Raw genomic sequence first — 18,116 nt, forward strand, 5'->3', positions numbered from 1 at the left:
TAATGCCACTCTGTTCCACCTCCTCTCTCTCTCTCTCTCTCCTTTTTTGGGGTCCTATGTTACCATTACCCAACTGGAAAGAGCTTTCTCTACACATTTCAAGTGGCCTTTGGAAGGATGCCTTTCCATAGCCCTTGAAGTTTCTACAGAAATACATTTTTCTCTCCTATCTCAACAATCTTTTTGCTTCAACAAGATGTTTATTTTTTCTCTCCTCGCTCTGCTTTTTTAGCAGCCCTCTGCATGGCCACGAGCTGCCAGTCAGAGACTTTCCATCAACCTGAATGAGCTTCAGCTTACGCTTCGGGTTCAAATGTTTTCTGCCCCTTCTCATCTTCAGATCCCTTTACCACAATGCTTCCTACCCACACAGGAGCTCATTTGTATGAGCTGGAAATCTCATGAGACAGCGGCTCTTAAGTCATTTCCAGTTCCCAAAGAAGGCAGTGCTTGTGCCCTCAGAGGGCTTTAGCAAATCCCATTCTGAACTCTGGCAAGAAATATAATTTTTCAGGCACAATAGCATCTCATTTCATCAGGTTTAAGTAGAACAGTTGGAGTTTTAGCTCTATACGTTTCATAAGGTTTGAGTAAATCTTCAGCACAGATGCCAAAGCCAATGCCCATTCCCAGTCACACCCAGAGGGTGAGCACAGGCTACTCACTATCAAGTGGACACATCAAGAGCAGGTCTGCAGGAAACTAAGATTCAATTTTGTTCAGTGCTTTCCCTAAAGTTAAGGATGATCAGACAGAAAGGACGTCTTTAGTTTTGTAGATGATAAGACTGTGGAATTCCCTGCCAGTATATCGAAGGGTAAGACCGAAGTTCAACATGATCTTCACAACAGAAATAACAACAGATGCAGTTCAACATGGGCAGGTGATAAGTAGTGCAAAAAGCGGAGTGAGAACCAACAAACACCACCAGATGCACCTGGTGAAAAGATGGTCATGAACAATGCACAGGTGATGCGATGGAAGAAGACAGACTTCAACCTTGGCAGGAGAGACTCGAAAAACCAAACTATAGGGAAACTCTTAAGAGACAGGGATGCCCTGGAACAGGCTGCATGGAGGAGATGAGAGTTCCCATCATGGGAAGTCTGTAAGAGCAGATTTCAAGGTTTCTCACTAGAACGACAGAGGACGTTTTTCCTGCAGTGGTTCAGGGGATGGGCCAGCAGACCTGAGAAATCCTTCCCTTGCTCATTACATAGCTGGCTATGGTTAGGCTTTCTGGGAAGATCAAAGCCAACACTTAACCAAGTGCAATGCAACTGCAGACCCACGGATGTTGTTATGATACAGCTTTCTGGATTTTTAAACCCACAACAACAGTTAGTGGCCAACCTTGCCCGGAAGCTCCACTGAGATGATGCAATTCCACTCTGCTGAAAGAAGCCTTTGGTGGGAATGGGGAAGAGTCCACTTTGCTTGTTTTTCACTCCCAGAGCTACAGATTCATCCAGGAATTCGCTTAGTTTGAGTGAGAAGGATGGAGCTCCAGTGACACAAAGGGATTTCCATGGCACATTCGATCTCATGAGTTCTGCTTTATTTTTTTTCTAAGAAAACAAACAAAAAGGATCTAAGACATCTGTCAGTGCCACATCAGCCTACTTCCAATCCTGCCCCCATCTGATTGTCCTTTATCCCATCCCACCATGTCCAGAGCTGAGATTTGTTGAGAAGAATGCTCAGGTTTTGTCCAAGAAGGGAGACAGAATCCCTCCCTCCCACATGACATTCATTCCATGTCATTAGAGGGAAGATCACAGCTAAGATAAGCTTTTATACAAACAGTGAAGGAAATGAAGACATTAAGCAGCAAAAGGATGAGTAACAAATGCCAAACAGGCACAGGACAGCATTTAAGTGAAGCAGTCTCTGCCTTCCACATACACCCTTCCCTTATTCTGCTCAAAACAGGGCAAGGCAAAGGTACACAATCAGCAGAACTCCAGCCAGGAGCAAGGCATTGTAATCCCAAACCCTGGGCCACAGCCTTGTTTTCTGGCATTCATTTACCCAAAGGAGGGTCTGCCCACACACCTCAGTCACCTTCTGCCTCATTGTTCTCGAAGGGCTGCTGTGTGCACGAGGTTCATTTGAGTTTTGCTCCCTTAGCTCTCTTGATATTTACTTACACAATTATTTCATGCAGACTTATTGTTCAAGCCTTTTCTTTTGTTCTTGTAAAGATTAACTTCATAGAAACGAGCTCAGTCGGCAGAGCATTTGGAAACGTAATTCTCTGGTGGTGGTGGTCTATTTTCAGCAGTGACATGCTTGGTGGTCATCGTGCTTTACTGCTAGCACTTAGTGGTTTTAAAAGTTGTTTTCTGTTCTTTGTATTAACATATTTCGTTTACTATAAAAAGACTCCTAAACATATATTTCTCCATCCTTCCTTGCCCATTACAGAAAGAAACCCAAATGTTATATCAGAGACTAAGCCAAAGTCAAGTCTCAAAAAGCCCTTACCCGAAAACTTTGCTTGCAGACTCTCTAACCATTTATTTTCTGGATGAGCTTAAAAGCCCTTAAAACAACTCAGGCACAGCCACCACACCCCATCAGACACACACTGCATTTCCTTATCGTTAACACAACAGCAAGAATCCCAGCACATATGAGACACGCACAGTGAAAGCACCAACCGTGGTCTGCGCTCAGCACACAACATTAATGGAAAATAAACAGTCATTTAAAAAGCAAGCTGCATGACTTTGAGCTGTGCCTCAGCAACTGCTCCCACTGCAGAAGGGCTGCGTGAGCACAGCTTTCAGTCTTTGAGAAAAGGATATATAAGTGATTAGGAAAAACTATCTGTCTTCAGCCATCAATGCTTCACTCTGGGCCAATATTTACCAGCAAACAGTATGTGACGTGCTGTGCTCCTATCTGTGGGGCAGAGCCAAGACAATAGGCTCAGCAGAGTCTGCGCACAAACACAGCTCTGTGGGCTGCATCCATGGACAGCACGGCACTGTGTGCAGCTCAGGCATCATTAAAAAATGGTATTGACAAATGGGAAGGTGTTCAGAGCAGAGCTAGCAAAATAACAAAGAGCTGGGGGGAACAGATGGCAGAGGGGAGATTAGGGAATTGCATATATAAGTCTTTGAGCAAGGGAAATCATTTGGGATATCTGACAGGTATAAGCCCAGAGAAGAGGAAAGTGCTCAGGTTGGGATGGATAACTGGGAGCAATTAGAAGCAGCTGAATGAAAAGAAAGTCAGGCTCAATACAGGGAAAGAAACTAAGGAAAGAAAATTAGAATATAAGATAGTTTGGGGAAAAGGGGTCATATGCAGAAACTCCTTCATAGGAGAATTCAAAGACAAGCATGATAAAGCCCTAATAAATATTTGGCAAAGGACTCAACCTTTGTGAAGTGGGGACACTGAGTGATCCACTAATGCTTTGCCAGCTCCAGGATCTAGTGCTCTATTTACACCTGACCACCTGCAGGTTGCTATGCAGTAAAGTCAAACACATTCACTTTTAAGGCAGCCTTTCCTCAAGGTCTCTGTATGGCCAACTTCAGGCAGCTCCACGAGCTCCAGGACACCTGACCACCACTGCCACAGCAGCAGCAGCCCAGCACGTGGAGCAGCACTACTTCAAATAGCTGCCAGAGAGCAGAGGGAGCTGCCACGTGCTCACTTCTCCCCAGAAGAGTGAAGCTCTAGAACAATACACGCCACTGGGCTGTTCTCTTTTGCAGGAGTTTACATCTATGACACAAACAACACAGTACTCTCGTACTGACATTTACTTCAAGAAACACCAGGAGAGCTTCCAAAGCAACCACTAGACAATGAGAAAATGTAAGGAGCTTCTGCAACAGCCAACTCTTCTTTCTGATCCCAGAAGCTTCCAGCTCAGAATCCTCTGTTCAAGCTCAGAACTGCAAGACATCACGGGGTTAAAACCAAACCTTGCATCAAGATTAAATACATCTGTTACGAAAACTGGCTGTGTTTTGCATACATGATTCAATAAAGAGTCTTAGTGGGATAATTGCTTTGCCCGGTTTATTAACCAGAATTTTCTTTACTTTTTTTTTTTTTTTTTTTTTTTTTTCCCCTCATTACTCTTTAGAATAATGTTTAAGGTAAACAACTCATAATTGTGTAAGAAATGCATTAAGTGGAATGCTCCATCCTAAACGTTCATTCCCGGATATTATGTAATATTACCAAAAGTCAGCATAGGAAATGAATACTTCAAGAAGCTAAAGCACACAGTGCATGCATGCAAAACATACAAGGCCCACTGAAAAATTAGGTACTGAATATCAGGACGGAATATCAAGGGGCAAATGAGATTCGTACAAGGCCGGAAGGCGCTGAAGGCGTGGGCAGAGCGAAGCGGGCGGGATGCGCGGGGGTTGCGCCCGAAGCGCTGCGGCGCTGGGAGAGGCCGCCTCCGGCCGCCAGAGGGCGCTACAGCGCAGCCCTCGCCGGAATCGTATTGAGATCCATGAGCGGACAATCCGCGAGCGTTCTGGAAAGGAAACGCAGGGTGTAAGAGAGCAGGGCGCTCAGAACGAACTTCAGTGCTCTCGTGCCCAGGTGAAACATAGAATTGCCAGGATATGTATTTGAGAAACTAAGAAACCCTGATCAAAGAAGGAATACACATAAAGATGGGCTGATGTAGGCTTTAAACTCCAACACCCAAACTAGAAAAGCTCCACATTGCCATCCATTTACAAGTGACTGCATTTAGTCCATACCAGAGCCCCTCTATTTGGACCAGCGCATCTCAGAATCCAGCTCCGAACGAAGCCACGTAGCACCAGCAGTTATTGCTTTGCCTGGGCTCAGCTCAGAATTGTTGGAGCACACTTGGCAGATCAAGTGCTGGCTTCACTCCCCTCACCTCTGAATTCTGCTATAAAAGAAGACAGGGGCATACCATCTTGAACCACAATCTGATGCCCATCCCCATGTCAGGGGAAAGGTGCCAGCCTGCCAAAAGCCCAATCCATCACCGCATCGCTGCAGAGCCCTGCCAGCCTCAGCCCTTCCACACAGCCAGACAGAGCTTTGCCTACTCAGCATGCCCTGCCAGGGCAGCGGCGTGAAATAACCACTTCAAGTCCCAGTATTGCAACAGTTCACATTCTTGAGCAACTGTCACCTGACCCTGGAGAATCCTGGAGCTGAATGATGCCTTTCCCACCACACTGATGGCACAGAAGGTGTCCAGCAGTGCTTTTGAGAAGGCCACTTCCCAGCAGGGTTTTGTTAAGGGTAATGAGCTGGGTGCCCACAAAGGATGAGGCAGATAACTGGGAATGCCACAGCCGAAGCTGAGAGTGACCACAGGTCAGCATTGCAGGCTTCCGACAGAAAACACATTGTTTTCTGCTATGTGGACAAACAGGTTGGACTCCTTACCACATATAATCATTATTACTTATGCTCGACAGACATCAGAGTTTTGTCTTTAAATGAATTTATGGAAGGGGGGGCGGAGGGGGGGGGGAAATAAATCACAAAGCTGAATAATCCCTTTAATTATATGCTTAAAAATCCTGAATGGAAGAAATTAGGAGACACAAAGGAATCAACGTAAACTAATTATTCCTTGTTTTGCAGTTAACGTATTTCTATGGTAACCATTATGGTCTTCGAAGAAATTAAATGATCTTTTAAATCAGTTCATCAGGAAAGCCACAAAAGTAAGATCTTTCAAACAAGTCTAGAGATGATGAAGGAGAACAGCATGAGTTTTCCCAGCTGTTGATCATTAGAGCTACGAAACTGCATTTTCATTATAACCACTGAGGAGATTCTCTTTCGTTGCTCTGCGGGAGGTTGGTGGCTGTGTGCATGGGTGCACACACAGAAGAAAGGAGAGATGACTTCTGTACAGTGTGCCAGCAAAGCAAGGTGAACAGAAGGCGAGCAGGTGCGGTTTTGTTGTGTTTCTGAGAAGAGTTGCACTTTCTGCTCACATTCTTATTGAGTTTCCCAGTGCAAGTTCAGATAGAACATGCAGTGTTCCAGCTCTGTCTGTCTAGTACATGGAGCTGCATGTCCAGCAGGCAAAAAGAGATCTACCATTCTGGTAGGTCAACTACACATGCAAAGTGCTGCCGTACTCAGTAAATACCAAGTTTACACATTTTTCTCTTGAATTGTATGAAATTAATCAAAACCATGCACTTAAAACCTAAACCAGGCTGTCATCGGCTTTGCATTATTAAAGTTTAGCTCAAGGGGTGCATTGCCAGCAGAATAATTCAACCAGAATGGGCCACGAAGCAAGCAGATTTGGGCTCAGTGGGAGGTTTGCCTCTCCAGGCTGTGCAGAGCTTGTTAGCCAAGCAGACAGTTCATGCAAACACGCCTCACTCCTCTTTTGTCTGCACCACCAAAACCAGCGTCTTCCCCTATCACATCTGTGGCCATGCTGGCAGCTACAGATAAAGAGATGAACCAAATAGCCTCATACGGAGGGATCCTCAGCGTTCAGTTAGGAGGAAAGTCCCTGCAGCTGAAGGGTTCAAACCCTTTCATAGAATTTTTCTCCTCCCCTCGGGCTCTGCTTGGCACTTTTGCTGCCATTCTCCTGTGCCCACCCTCCTTTAGTGCAGTGAACAAAACAGGAACTTTACTGCAGAACACTGAATTGAACGCTGCACACACTCGCTTTGTCCCTGTGCAGGCAATGAGTTGTCAGAAGCAGCAGAAATACCCAACCAGCCAAGTGTCAGCAGGGACACAAAGGCACTGCTACCTGACACAGGGCTTCTCCAGTACAGCCATCTTCAGCTTCACTCAGATACGTTTTGCCTCAGCTTTGAAAGGACAAAGACAGGTCACAAACCCCAGACACCGTCCAGCAACAGATTCATTCCTGCCTTCAGTTAACATAAGGTGATTAATATTCTTAATAACAGCAACAACCACTCTTGTTAGATAATCTGTTGGCTTCAGAGAACAGGTTCCTATGTTCCTTAGGATTCTAAAGTGAAGCCTCTAGAAGGGACTATGTAAACTGTTAAGCCAGAAACAAACACAAACCCAATACAGATTATTTAAAGCACAGGGTGGGTGAAGAAACCCAAATACCTTGAAGTGAGTCATGGGCTTTCAGATCTGCAGAACAAAGTGCAGCACAAGAGCCCCCTGAGCCTGGCTGGGCTGCTGCTAAGAGGAAAAGCTTTCCCAGCAACTTGACAAGAAGACGGCAAACTTGTGGGAACGACCAACATGGGGATTCAAACCCTGCCAAGATATGGGAAGGGTAATGGGGATACGCATAAAGCCATGCGGGGAACTCGGCTGATGGGGAAGCTTGCTCTCATTTGACACAAGGCACAGCTCCAGTTGCTTTTCTAGTCAGTTTTCTTCAAAAGGTAAAGCAGCTTTTTGCACACCGAAACGTATTCCTAACATCAAGTCCATTCACATCGTATTTTTCTTTCTCATTATTCCAGCAAATAAATAAATAAATAAAAAAAATCAAAAGCCATGCAGCATTTGCATCACACTTCTAACAGACAAAAGAGCAGAAACATCTTCAAGATTTTTTAGCTCTTGATTCTACAGAGCACTCCAGCAGCTTAATTTACTGCACATGAGTAGTATGCAGCACCAGTGGGCCCACATAGATCATTAAAAGAATAAATGCAATTGTCTCCGTAGATCAATGCCATAATTTATTCCTCCCTGAGTATCAGATGGATCCCTATAGCCTCTCTGAAAGCTCACACAGCACAAAACCTTGTGATCCAAGCTATAAAGCCACATACACTACTGGAAATCTCTCAGTTGCATATAAACATTGCAAACTGATTGTTTTGTTTCTACTGCATTTCTCTGTTTGCTTGTTCCAGAAGTCTGTACATAACAGAGCTCCAAAGAGCAGCCCCTCACCTCTTCCAACAACTCCCTAATTCCACATTAGAAAACACACTGATCAGGGTCAGATCCCTTCAGCTGGGATACATTTTCAAGACTCTGGAAATACAACTTAAGGCCCTTAAATGATAGGAGAATTTTGCAGAGTGGCAGCATGGCACCAAAATCAGATACAGGAGCTGTTTTTGCTGGAAGATGATGTTTCAAATACAGGCTTTTCTGAACTCTGGGGACCCTCAGACTCTAAAGATCAGCTTCCTTCAGAGGCAGGTTTAGTGGCCTCACTGCAGTGACCCTACAGGAAAAATAAATGAGTATGTGTTGTTTGCTGAAGGCGAAGGCATGTTTTGCACACATGATGTCACTCTTGCAACTCAGGAGGAACTAATTGCTTGGCTTGTTGTAGTCTCATACTCGTTGGGCTCACTTGCAAATTATAGTCGTCTGGAGAGCTACAGCATGTCATCAGCACACAGCTATGTTGTCTGAAGCGTAATTAATATCTGCCTTTCTTTTCAAGTTCCTTATTTACCCTCTTTCCCCCATGACAAATATGTTAATGACCTCTCCAAAACCCACAGGTTGTCATTTTCAAAGAGCCCCCGTCTTTCTGCCTTGAGCTGAACACTTGAGACTAAATCACGGTGAGCTTGTTCCTGCCCCCATTAAAGCTGCTGAGGGTTTTTCAGTGACTTCAGTGTAAGCAAACTCTCACAGGCTCTAATGGGAACAGGACCACAGACCTGTTTTACTTTGCACCTTCAGCCAGAGGTTAAAAAAAACAAAAAACAAAACCAAAAAACAACACACCAAACAACCAACAGGGATTGTCCTACAAGTCTGCAGGATTTGGGGTTGAATCAAATGCCCAGGGCAACGCCAGGATCTCACACCATCCATCCCCATGGGTTGCCAAGCTTTGTCGGAGCACAGGGTCTGAAACGCTATCCCTTTTGCCTTTGGTTTTGACCAGTTTTGAGGATGGGTTTTAAAACCTCATTTCAATTTTTGAGAAAAAAAAAAATATATTACCTGCTTAGCTGATTCTAAGTACTTTCCTGCAAAGGGTAACATATTTCCCGGATCTGAATATAGCTGCATGTGAAAATAAGCATAGGCAGCACATCTACAGCAATAACTGTACTGGTAGCCCAGATCATTACTGTGGAACATCTTGCTACCAATTTATAAAGTACTGCTTGCACTCATACAAGGACTTGAATAGTCCTCGCTGCATGACTCTTACATACATGTATATATAGATCGGTATCTTTACAAATGAGTCAGATTTAAAAATAATAAATGTATTTACACTAAAAACAGAAATAGGATCTCCTATATTTAACCACCCGCATCTGTATTCTACTTTTCCTTTTTTATTAAAAAAAAAATAAAAAATCCCCTGATTAAATCATCTGCCAAACATCAGAGATCTCCATACAACAGAGAAATACTATTTCCACCACTACAGAGCTGTTAGTTTCATATGTGAATAAAGCATTTCCCTTGCCAAGATTTAAACACATGGCAAGTCCCCACGCCACGTTTATCAAGTTGTCACATCTCTACCCCATTGGTGAGCAAGGCAGATGTTCAGGAATCCTTACCACACCACTAATGTGAAGGTACTTGCAGGTAAGAATGCCTAAGATATGTTATACCTTTCTTTTTTTGCATGTCGTGTTGTGAAATAGAGGTTCAGGCCTAAATTGTTCTCTTCTTCTGCCTCCACACAATCTCATTCTCACTCAGCTTCTAAGCTTGGTTTCTACCTGGCCATATCCTGATATTATATATAATTAGCTGATATGTGGTGGCACATCTCTTGTCAATCTAGAATGACTTGTGATGATAGTCCCAGGAGGGTCTGCCCATACAAGCCATTGCTCATATCTGCTACCGTTGGCCTCAGCAGCATTGCAGACACACCAAGTACAATGTCTTGAGGATGAAAATCATTTTTGAGGGACAATGTTAAGATCTGTGTTCCACTGCAGTCTCAGCTACGCAAAGATAAATTTTGCCTTCACCGAACACCTTTCCTCAGTCAGAAGCATCAGACCATCCTATAAGTTTTCCAAAGCATGGGCAAGGCCAAGAGATACACAGCAGGGGAAGGACCATAAAACATGACAACTCTGCCACCTCAGCCAGAGTCAGATTGCACTAATTTAGGAAGCTCGTGGCCTGACAGAGATACAGAGAATTATCCATCCCAGCTTGATTTCTTTTTTTTAAATGACTTGATTCCTGCTTTATCGTGGTTTAAACGTCTTTCTTTAGTGTTCCTTTAAACAGTTCCTGCATTCGTCATTTATTAAGGAAACTATTTGCATTTAAAAGCATTTATAGTTTTATGAAATTTGCTAGACTTTGTAGCAAGTCAAGTGGATTTTAGAGCTCCTCTCTTTTCTAGCAATAGCAGAGCAATGTTATGATTTGATTCCTGGGTTCTTGTCTTCCTTTTGCAGTATCATCACTGAGAAGCTACGTTTGACACCTCTGTGCCTCAGCTTGCCTAGCTCATAAATGGGCCCATTTATGTCACGTGGTGTTAGAAGGTTGAGTTAATTGCTGCTCATAAATCACATTGCAAAGAGAAATATATATATATGCAAAGTAGTGTTGATGACGTAATAGAATTGCATTGCTTTTAGATGTAATTAAATAGTTAGGAAATTCATATTTCTTTTATCACTTTGCTACCCATTAGCATCAAATATTACTTCCAGAATACCCAAAACCTAGGTACAATGTCTGCCATTTGAGAAGATGCTAACCAAGACACTCACCAGGGAAGATACTGGAACAGGAACATTTTTCTCTCTCCTTCTCCTATTGAAGTGGAGCAATTTTTGCATTCATTTTAAATGTTGTAGGACCTGAATATATTCCCCATTCCTAGTCTGCTTTGAAAAGCAACACTGCCACTTTGTAAGACAAATCCTACATTTAATAGCTCAGTTATAAACAAATGCTTCTCCTCCCTCCGCTTAACTAGCACACTGGGCTGCTGAAGGATTTAAAACAAGGCGCCTTCACTTTGTGAAGTGTTTTGAGATCTACCAAGTACAAAGTAGCACTAAGATTACCATTTTCACTTTGATTTTTTTCCTCTATGAACCGCTTGCTATCATCTACAGCTGCTTTGTGGACTAGGCGCAGATAAGGGGTTTAGACATGAATACCATACATTTCAGGATATCAGACACACAAACGTAGCTTGCAGTAGCAGAAACAGGATCAAGCTATGAAGTTTGGATTAGACGAGAAATTTCCTATTTAAGACCACAACGATTTTCAAAGCCTTACTTTTCTTTCTGCCCACTGGAAAGATGAAGGAACACCACAAAGTTTTGGTACAGGTCCAGAATTCAACAGTGCACAGTGTAAATCTCTTTACTTGGTTTTATCTGAATTTCAGCTCTCAGGTGTAACTGAAGTGGTCATTCTCTGTGCTTCTATGCTGCACCAAGGTGGCACGAAGATGCACAAGAGAGGGAAGAAAGCAAAAAGGACTCACCAATGGAGGTGCCTACGGTGGTACATCTTTGTTTCCTACACATTTCTCCTGCTGCTCCAGTGAGCTGAACGCTCTCTTTGCTCCAAGCAAACAGCATGCACAGCCACCAGCGGACATCAGAATCCCTGCCAAGCAGTTCAGTCTAGATATGACTTCCAACAACACAACAGTGACAAAATCCCTGAGAATTACTTGTTTGTGGAACCATCTCACTGATCTCCATTTTCAGAACATCTTACCTGTCCTACCACTAAAACAAACAGTGAAGGTGTTAGCACTGGTTCTTTCAAGGTCTGGGTGTGCTTGGCAAGGGAAACCTGAGTTTTGCTATGAGGAGGTCTTTTTCTTAAATCTTACATGTGGGAAAATAATAATTTTGGAAGTGACTAATGAGGTAGAAATATCTCACCTGCTTCACAGAATGAAGCTGCTGCCTCAGGGATTGCACTTTGGTGCTAAATTTCATCTGAGCAGAAAAAGTTAAGCAAGAGCTTCTTCACATTTTAGCTGCCTCCTGGCACCCTACGAACAAATAAAATGACAAAATTAGATTGTATTCATCTCATACTTGGAATTAAGACAAAATGTGGGTATTCTGGATGGCCTAAATTCTGAGCTGGATTTGAAGTCATGGTTTTTCCAAGGGGCTGGACTCTGGGTATAGCCACCTCTGTGCTAAAGAATGCCAGCAGGGAGGCAGGTAACATAAATCATACATGACTACAGGATCCCTCACATGGGGGCAGAACACTGAAACTGTAATTGCTCTTGCAATGAATAGCTGATGAATGAAAACAATTAGTCACTTCATTTAACCTGTTGTTAGCTCTGCCAACACGAGTTTACAGAAGTCACCGGACTGCAGGCAGACAATAAAATGAAGGTATTTGATTAGAAAGAAAGAAAAAAAAAAAATCACAAATTAATAATAATAAAACTCCGAAACAAACATGTGAAGACATCCCCTTCTCCTCAGGCAGGACGGAGGGCATGGCAGTGCTGTGCCCCCACCCACCCCACAGGCACAGATGGCGCTCAGCAGGCAGTGCGCTCCCAGTGAAGGCCTCGGCCCTACACCCAGCCAGGCAGCAGCCGGTCCGCAGCACACAGCATCACACAGCACCAGAAACACCTCGTCTGTCTGCATTTAACCTGCTTGGCATGGGAAGCCTGAAGAAACTGGGCCATCATCACCATAGGGCTGGTTTTGTCTCAATTTTCTCCCGCCTGCCAGCCATCTTGTCTTTGGGCCCAGCACTGTGCACACCGGGCTGGAAGGCAAGGGCAGCCATTTTGTTGCCCTCAGCCCCACATGCAGCACTGCAAGGCAGTGGCCACGCTCACCACAGAGCACACACCACACGAAGTGGGAGAGGACTGCAGCTGTAGAATCATTAATGCTGGAAAGACCGATAAGATCATCGCATCCAACTGTCAGCCCATGCCTGTGACCACTCTAGACCACATACAGATCAGCCACAACCAGTGTGACAGGAGGCAAAGTGTTTCATAACGGATATTCCCATTTTAATAGACGAGGTGATCCTAATGTCATTTTAAGATGGTCAGATCTGTGTAATCATCACCTACATTGCCCTGGATGCTCTAATGTCCTTTCCTTTCATCTCTATATTTAGACTTTGAAAGCCACTGTGGTCACATTTCCCTGGACCAACTGACTCGTCTAGCAGATTACAAATGAGACTGATTAAAAACAGATTAATGCCAATAACATGAAAACAAAACATCCTGACAAAGGGGAAAACTGAGACCAAATTTAGCTTTGTATCAGTTCACAAGTCAGAATTTCATTGCACTTCAGATGCTACCCCATGTGAACAAAGACCTATCGCACAGAACCCATACACACTCACATTGAACACAGAGACTTTGTTATTAAAAAAATATATAATCTGGTTTTTGCTGTGCTTTTTTCCCCAGTTATCAGTAGTGTAAGAAATGCTCAGAAGCAGAAAGAGCACCAGGCTGTGACCAACATTTGGCAAGCAACTTGTCTAAGCTCTGCTTCCCCCAGTATATGAAATGGAGATTCTTGTGTACTTTCACAGCAGAGTATCTGAAGAGCAGTGGGTGCAATGCACTGGGCTAGATTTTCACATATTTGTTGTTGGGGGCTTCCTTTCTTTGTTCATTTAAGGGATTGTAGTGTTTTTTTTAAAAGAGTGGCAAGTTTAAGATGTTAGCGGTCATACAGAGAAGTCTTTGTTGGATCCTGAACAAGACTAATTTACAGCTAAAAGCAACTACTGACTCTTCAATTGGACCATCTCAGATACCACCAATTTCTTCATTAAGGATAGTTCAGATTATTTCATCCTCTCTCTAAATAACGTGTACTGCTCAAGGAAGTACACGTGCACAGCCAGGAGCATAAGCTAACTACTTCCCCATGCCATATGCTTAGTAGCAGAAAGAAGCCTTTTTAAGGTTCTTCAGTTTAAGAGAATCCTTCTGAATCTCCAATCTACTTGGTTCTCCAGGAAGTTGTGCTGAATCTCCTCAGCAGTGTTTTAACTGGCACACTGAGAGCATACTGTCATCACCCCCCTTCATTTACTAGCTTATCTCTCCAAAGTCACAACACTTACTTCTCTAATTATTTTATTTGGCAACCTGGAAGTAAAGGCAATTGCATTGCTTGTCATTAACTCATGAAGAAGGACAGAGGACCAAATCATTAGGAAAAGAGATAAATCAGACTAGTAGCTCCCAGTAATATTCAATGGGAACCTCTAGAGGAAACGTGTGGTTGTCCACGAAATATTACTGGAACCTTTGAAAGCCGTTTTCTTTCAGACCAATACCCCAGTACTACAAAAGGGGCATGGTAATGCTGGACCTGCTACGTTCCCAAACGAGATGTTAAACAAATGTCTTTGCCACATGTGGTCATTAAAGATTTGCTGTCAAGATGAAAGGTGTTAACCTTGGAAACCTGGCCAGACTCCAACAGGAGTAATTACATTCTGCCTCCCTCAGCAGTTCTCCATAGAGTTTCAGCTGGACATTTCAGATCTGAAACCGTTAGGCAGCCTTGCTGTGAGTGGCTTAAGTATTTTGTGCAGTTACAGCAGCAACTCTGATAGTCTATGTCAAGTACTCATACCATGGAGCGGCAAACCTTAGAGCAGCAACAAATCACATCATGGAAAAACTATTTCAATCCCTGTGTATTGCTGCAGCCCTTTTACATGTGAGTAGTCCTAGGAATGCAGAGAAACCTATTGTGCAGTTAACTGTTGTGGGATGATCTTCAAAAGGGGGAAATTAAGAAGAAAAGGGGGTGGTATTTTCACGCACACTGACAGCCTTGGAAGAAGCTCACTGATCCAGGCTGGAGTTGGTGTTACAGTTCAGATAAATGTTAAATTTGCATTCTCTAACCATTCCTCATAGAAGCAGTCCTGCCTTTATCTCTTATGGGAATTCTGTAGTCTTTAACGCCATTACCGAGCATAAGCATTATACTCATAGCCTGGCCGTTGGGTACTACCTGCACATCGAGTGCTGTCGCACTGAGACCGGCTCTGCAAGAAGAGCACTTACAGCACCAGACACCCTTCTAAAGGAGGCTTCCCTGCAGGCAGTATCTGCACTGCTGGGCAGATGCTCCCTGCAGTACACCCTGCAATTGTCATCCTTAGGCATACACCCTTGCCCTGCACTGCCACTGTTACAGGAGATCTGCATGCAAACCCTTCCCCCATGTGCTATGGTTTCCTTTGTGTGAAAGCCAAGGCATGCATGGGGATAGGAGCCAAGCAGCATGCCCATATGGGGCACAGCACAATGGGCAGTAATGACCCACAGCTGTGGTACTGCCACCTGCATACACGGGTCAAGCAGAAAGCAGCAATGAGAGCACTGTGCACATTCCCCAGCTACAAGATCATTATTATGACCATCCTCACCTTCACCAAGTGCATCTTTTCCTTCCAAAAGGAAATCCTACTTCATTTAATGCAGAAACAAATCCTGCAAGCCCCAGACAGAACCACATTGGTGCCATGCAAAATCTTGATGCAGAGATTCACAAGGTTGGTGACGTTCCAGTGACTTCAAGAACTGCAAACTCAGACAGCATAGGAAGACACTGTACAGTCCATTGACTTCCATATCAATATGAGATGATAAGTCCTTATTTATGTTTAAAAAGAAAAAAGTCACGGGCCCACCGGATCTCGTATCATTGGCCATGATATCCCAAATGCACACATTTCAGGAAACTTAATAATCTTACACGATAAGCAGAGCCAGCGACAGGCTCTTTTCAATAATACATTTCTGAAGCTGCAGAGAACACCACGGATCCTTTTCAGGAGTTTTCCCAGTGCTCAACATGCAATTTATCAAATTCCCTTCAAGCATTCATCACACCCATGCAAATGATTTATGCTTCCCTACAGAAAAAATTGTGTTTGATCACAATGACAACTTACTGCTGCTACTCTATATCAAGCACATAATGGAGTTTCAGACCTCAGAGCAACGCTTAAATCACACTGAGGAAACCTATTGAGATGAATATCCATTCCTGCAGCCTTTATGCCTCGTGAACTCAGCAAGATTTACTCGTCAGCAAGGTCTGCAGGACCAAGAGCATGCTTTTGAGAAATGAGTTGTTAATCCCAGAAAGGATTATCACATTGGAATATAGGCAAATGCTTATCTCAAGATTATTGTTACAAGAAAGGCACTTTGATTATAAACTGCAGTTTTAACATTTAGGAGTCACCTGTCCTGCAAACACAGAGGCACTAATTTGTCTATGAAATCCCTGGGAAACCACAAACAGGTTTTAGGATCTGCTGATCAGTGTAAGTAGTCTGACAGAATGGTTTCAGCAAATAAAAGAAATGCAAAATACTGAAACATACCTAGAGGACACAGTCTTCTGTCTGAGCGAGACTGCAGGCTGAGACCCAGGGGGCTGCTTATCTGGGGTGGAACTGCTTGTCCCAGTCAATCCACGGAGAAAACTAACATCACACAAGTCATGCGTTTAGCAGGCAGCATTTGACAGCAAGGAACAAGCTGCAGCACAGAAGATCTCTGTGTATTTTAAGCCTTCATCCCAAACTTACTTTTCATACAACTCATCTGCAAGCTGTAATTTACTAAACCCATCTGTTGCTCCTACAGCTTACAGTCTGGAAACGCTGCATTTCAAGGGTCTGCTTGTTAGAGAAGGTCAAAGAGGAAAGCAGGCCCTCTTGTTTTAAGGGACTTGAAAGAAAAAGAGAGGAAATTTATATTTAGAAATAGGAATGATTAACTAGGGGAAATATATTACAGTATTAAAAAAGTGACATAGAATAGTTCCTACTTCCAATGAGGCTGACTTCACTTCAAGAAAAATATTTATATACAAATATAATAAGCTGAGGAATGCTAACCTATACTGAGATGAAAGCATCTCATAACATAACTCACATTTAGACTATAAAATGAATAATGATAGTTTTATATGTTTTTGTTTTTCCCTTGCCCTTCTAAAATCTCTCCTTTTTCTCTGGTCACCAAAACTTCTACCCACTCCTGTTTGGTACCACAGTACCTCACATGGCTGCACTCCTCTCATTGCTCCAAGGTCTTCAGAAACAAATCATCTGCTGCTCCTGCACTGTCCCAGGGTCCACACACAGCACAAACAGACAACAAACAGATCCATGAGTCAGACCAGAGCCCCCGGGATGCATCTGCAGTCCTATAAGCACACTCAACTTGCTCTAGCTGGGGGAAACTCACATGCCACAAGCAATGCAATCACCACAAGTGGGAACAGTAAGCACTGAGCCTCCTGCCTAAATACTCTGCAGCTGATGCCATCATTGCACAGGTGTTAGCATCCATATTACAGGAGAGTCACAACCTGCTGCAGTCATTCTTCAGGACTGTGGGGTAGACCACAGTCATAGCCTTGCATTTGCTCCATCCAAAACAATTGCAGTGGGAAGACACGATCAGTACAGCTGCATTTTGACCAAGATGAGGAGATCTGTATGAACACAAAAATTTCCCAGGACTTCTACTGTCAATCTAAAAGCCTTCTGAGCTTGAGTATGCTAATGTTGCTCCAGAATCCTGACTAAGATCCCATGTCACCTCCTGAGTCATCCTACCATCCCTTGCAGCATGGGTTTCCTTGGAGTCCCCTTTGTAAGCCCTGTTGAAGCCTGGCCCTGTTTTGCCTGTCAGATTTACCACGATGAGAGTCAGAAGTGGCATGATGTAATCTGCTGCATGGTGAGTTTGTTTTCTTAGGGGCTCTCCCTCCAACTGCAGCCCTACCAAGAGGCCTTTGAGGAGCAGAGCAAGGAGCACAAAAGCGTTTGCATTTACTTATGGAAGAGCTACTCCAGCAACTCCTCTCAACTCCCTGAAGTCAGCCTCAGTACAGTTATTTGGCCTGAGTTCATCTCAGCTAAATGGGCTGACTTGGTTCAAATGCATTGCACAACCAAATGACAAAACTGGGGGTTGGGGGGGGGGATGACTAGTGATGACACATGTACTTAACACTACATGTCTCCTCTTTCCAGATTAGGAGGAGCTGGCAAGCTTCAGTCTGTACACATGCCAGCAGCGGATGTCGGCACATATACAACACTTTTCAGAACAACATACTGTTGAAACATGTAGTTCAACTCAAAGGCACCCCTTCTGTTCTGTGAGCCCAAAACAG

At 43.7% G+C, this 18,116-nt stretch overlaps 1 long non-coding RNA gene across 2 annotated transcripts; it reads right to left on the bottom strand.

Moving 5' to 3' along the window:
* Positions 1–38: 38 nt before the first annotated feature.
* Positions 39–17,202, bottom strand: LOC140258301 (uncharacterized). 2 transcript variants are annotated; one of them, XR_011905237.1, is made up of 7 exons: positions 17,180–17,202; positions 16,989–17,049; positions 16,516–16,657; positions 16,309–16,410; positions 11,820–11,932; positions 11,411–11,535; positions 39–1,568 (listed from the first exon to the last, which is right to left on the bottom strand). It is a non-coding gene; the product is annotated as an uncharacterized lncRNA (long non-coding RNA). The 2 variants fall into 2 exon arrangements; XR_011905236.1 differs by lacking the exon at positions 17,180–17,202 and having other exon boundaries at positions 16,989–17,163.
* Between the last annotated feature and the right edge of the window lie 914 nt (positions 17,203–18,116).

The sequence above is a fragment of the Excalfactoria chinensis genome, chromosome 13 (genome assembly GCF_039878825.1).
Source record: "Excalfactoria chinensis isolate bCotChi1 chromosome 13, bCotChi1.hap2, whole genome shotgun sequence".
NCBI classification, from domain to species: domain Eukaryota; kingdom Metazoa; phylum Chordata; class Aves; order Galliformes; family Phasianidae; genus Excalfactoria; species Excalfactoria chinensis.